Genomic DNA, 3,229 nt, shown 5'->3' on the forward strand with positions numbered 1-3,229 from the left:
TCTTAGGTACCTGCTGGAGATCAGCAGGAGCATTGGGGATTTGACGAGATATTATTAAACACCCCGACTTTTCTTTCCACAATGATTTCTCAGCAGCCTATTTCACCCCCTCTCCAGGAATATTTAAGGAGACATTTCCTTATGATCCCACAGCATACCATTCACTTTCGATATGACTTTCCTTTCTCGTAAACCCTCTTTCCTTTTGTCTGTAAAAATTACAGATAACTCACCGGGATTTCCCCACAACGTTCGTATAAATAGGCTACAACGTGTTCCCATTCCCATTGTCAGTGAACCATGCGCTATGGCACCGATACGCACACACGCACGCTCGCACGGCGGCTGGTCAGGTAAGCCGGGCTCATTATTACGCATCTTTTTTATTTTGCTGTAAAATTAAAGAGACTTGCGACTTACCATTTGTCATTTTTGGTCCATGTTCACACGCCTGAATGGTTCGTGTTGAAGTCCTCACAATCTGGACAATCTAAATCTCTGCATGCAGACTACATTTTTCTTGTTCTTTCTTTCTTTCTTTCTTTCTTTCTTTCTTTCTTTCTTTCTTTCTTTCTTTCTTTCTTTCTTTCTTTCTTTTTCTTTATAGTTAAACTTCTCCCTCTGTTTGTGGCGCTGTTGGTTCTCCAGCAGAGTTCACGTCCGTTTGGTTTTAGTTGCGCGTTTTCTTGGAGTCGCTCATTTCGGGGCTGTTATGAAGTTTCCGCCCCTACAGCGTTGCCAGGTGCTGAAATGAAATTTGTTCCCCCAAAAAAGTGTCGGATTTCAGACTGAACTGTTGTGATTTCATAATGTAACCGCTGGAAGAGAAAAAAAAGGCGAGGAAAAACTGCGAGGAAAAAAAGAGAAGTGCCAAAGAATGACAAGAATGACGCCTGGTCAGCAGCTTGGCACAGGTGACAAGGTGACAGAAAGAAGCCTCGTGCATCCACTTTACTGTAATCGCTTACATTTTTCCATCATGCCTTCATGATTTTGCCTGGTTCAAATCATATGCACACTAGTTTTATATAGTGCACTATTTTAGGATGCAATCGGATACCCAGCCAACACATTACGCACTTCTGTTAAAGAACATGGAGTATAGTGCACTCTTCCTGACACCAGGGCTGTGCTTCAGAACAGCAACAATAAAGTCTTTTTCACCCAATTAAATAATCCATGCATGATGATTCACCTGCCAAAACCGCCTTCTTCCTTTCGTTTTCGCCTTAGTGACGCGCTTTGCTTTCAGTCGATTCACTAAATTGATTCTTTCGAACTGGCGGTGTAGCGTGAATTCAGTGAATCGAACTCCTCGAGTCGGTTCGTTGATTCATCGCCCAAAGCGTCTTGAAGGATTTTTTTTGCTCTGGATTCTTCGCTGTCATTTGGTCTAATATTTATGGCTGACAAAGAACCACCAAGTTTGACTTCTTGTAAAGTCACGCCAACAAGACATTTACAAACCACTTATATCCTTAATAACGCTTTAATTAACACCATACTAATGACAGGTAATTAAAATAACAAATAAATCCAAGAATCTTAGACACATTTATTTTCTCTCTCTAATTTGACCAAATTTAATAGTATGTAATAATCTATAATAATAATAATAATAATAATAATAATAATAATAATAATAATAATAATAATAATAATAATAATCAGATAGATTTATCCCTTAAGTCATTTGATTCCTTTTGTATGCTCAGATTTATAGCTGTAAATTAATTCCTGTGAGTTTCTGAATAAAATTTACTGCTGCTGTTATAATAAATATTCTTTATTTATATAGAACTGTTCATACGCATAGGAGCTTAAAACAGTAAACGATTAAAAACTGTCAAGGTCAAAGCACAAGTTTAATGTAAAGACAAACGTGCAGGATAAAAAAATAATAATTATAAGCATCATTTTTAGACAAACCACTAAAACTAGACAATAAAACCTTTTTAGGGTTCTAGAAAAAGGTCAGAACAAAAGAGATCTAAACAGGTGTGTGTGTGTGTGTGTGTGTGTGTGTGTGTGTGTGTGTGTGTGTGTGTGTGTGTGTGTGTGTGTGTGTGTGTGTGTGTTCAATTCAATTCAAATTTATTTGTATAGCGCTTGTCCACAGATGGACATCGTCTCACAGCAGCTTTACAGAACATAAATATAGAGCAAAAGATCAATATAAAGATTAATATAATACAAAATTCAAGACCAATATTAGATATATTTGAATGTGTATGGTTAGATATGTAGTATATGCTGAGCAAAAGCCTTATATAATAAAATTAATCCATAATATACAAATAATACTTATCCTGTATGATATATTCAATCCCTCATAATGATTTAGTAAAAATTAATATAAATATTCATAATTAGTAACAAGATACACAATACATACATTTGGTCATTTTGTTTTATTTTGTTACAAAAATATATTATAAATACTTACAGATTTTTTTGGCTCAGACCACATTTCATTAATTTAGTATTTTGTAGATTTTGAATCCCATTTATTAATTAATATTTAGAAACTCTTTATCATGATTAAACATCTTTATCTGGTCATTCTGATATGAGTTACTGTGCAAAGTCGTCACCATAACGCCGTAGTCTGCAACTGAACACGTACGAGATAAGAACGTGTAACAACGTGAATATTAAACTCAACAACTTTAAAGATAAAAATGAGAAAAAAATCATATCTGAGCCGGTTTAGTACTCTTTAGTGTATTTTACATGAAAAGTCCTTCACCAAAATGTAATATTTACAGTGTGATTTTTATTGTAGTTCTCTGTGACAACAACAACAACCATCGTGGTCAATGATTCGTCACTCAAAAAGGTTCTCAGGGAACCAAAAAAGCCAAAAATCACAATATTTTTCACACATGATTATAATCTCGGGTCGTTTTTACTTCCCAGCGGTTTTCAGTCCTGGGGTAAAAATAAAATGAATGCAAAATGTTTAATATGCAAAAGAAGTATTTTTAAAGGAAAAAAAAAGTTTGTCACTCAATTTATAAAATACATAACAGTGTTTAATCGCTGAACCGTTGTCACGTTTAGAACGCTGTAAATATCTTAATTGCAGGTAAATACAGGTGCTTTTACTTTTTGTGAATTTTCGTAAGAATTTCTAAGTAACAGAAGCGTTTTATTGTCGTATCTTTTCATCTGTCACACCTCACCAGCAAAACCCGTGAATTTCATGTTTCAATAAACTGCAATGAAA

The 3,229-nt window shown here is 34.9% G+C and overlaps 1 long non-coding RNA gene across 1 annotated transcript in view; it reads left to right on the forward strand.

Annotated features, from left to right (window-relative positions):
* LOC125140201 overlaps positions 1-3,229 on the forward strand; it is a 15,313-nt gene continuing 12,084 nt past the window's right edge. The window contains exon 1 of the long non-coding RNA XR_007139441.1: positions 1-353. This is a non-coding gene — a long non-coding RNA (uncharacterized LOC125140201). The remainder of the gene's footprint in view (positions 354-3,229) is intronic.

The sequence above is a fragment of the Tachysurus fulvidraco genome, chromosome 25, assembly GCF_022655615.1.
Source record: "Tachysurus fulvidraco isolate hzauxx_2018 chromosome 25, HZAU_PFXX_2.0, whole genome shotgun sequence".
NCBI lineage: Eukaryota > Metazoa > Chordata > Actinopteri > Siluriformes > Bagridae > Tachysurus > Tachysurus fulvidraco.